Below are 1,004 nucleotides of genomic sequence, written 5' to 3' on the forward strand. Positions count from 1 at the left end.
CGGATCTGGATCTCAATATTTTGGATCCAGTGAATGTGGATATGGATATGGATCAGATCCATATGCATAAAAACGGAACCGGATATGGATCCATATGGTCGAGATCCAGATTATATCCTAGATCCATTTTTATTCTATTATAAAATAAAATTTTAAAAAGGAATATTCTCTATCCTAGATCCTACCCTGTGTTTTTTTTTATTTTCTACATAGTAACCTCATTTTCACCAAAAAAGCATTTGACTGGCCATAACTCACAACCATGAGTTCCGAAAGCGACAGATTTTTTTTAAATCAAAAATATCATAAACGCGGTCAATTTGGAAAAAAAAAATGTCGCATTCAGAACACGCTACAAAGAGGTACGGGCAGTCAAAGTTTAAAGTTTGACTGGCTGTAATTCTTGCCACGAGTTTAGAAACTGAAATTTTTTTTTTCCAGATCAAAGATCTCGTAAAGCCGGTCAATTTGAAAAAAAAATCGCCGCTTTCAGATGTTTTGATCGTGAATTATGGCCAGTCAAAGACGTTTTTTGTTAAAAACGAAGTTAACATGTAGAAAAAAAAAATACGAGGTTATTACGTAGAATATCCCTTTAAAAACTTAGATAAAGAAATAGTAAAATTATATTATTTTCTTAAATTGTTTTTCATATACTAAGCTATGGTTTCTTTCTTATTAACATTTTTCAATTGCAAAAAATTATTTGTTATCGCTACTGTATTTTACGAAACTTTATTTCGATATTTTTACAACTTTATTTTTAACATTTGCAGTCTAATATAAAAAAAAGGTATGGTAATTGTAGTATAAGTGTATAAACCAAAAATAATATTTTAATATTTAAAAAATGACTTTCATAAAAAGGATATGGAATAGATCCAGATACAGTCTATATCCTACAGATCTGGATATAAATTTGAGAATTTCAAATCCCGTAAATATAAACAGATCTGAATCTACTATAGAACATAAGAATGTGAATATGGATCCTATAAAATTCT

This window comes from Silene latifolia, chromosome Y (assembly GCF_048544455.1).
Source record: "Silene latifolia isolate original U9 population chromosome Y, ASM4854445v1, whole genome shotgun sequence".
Taxonomy (NCBI): domain Eukaryota; kingdom Viridiplantae; phylum Streptophyta; class Magnoliopsida; order Caryophyllales; family Caryophyllaceae; genus Silene; species Silene latifolia.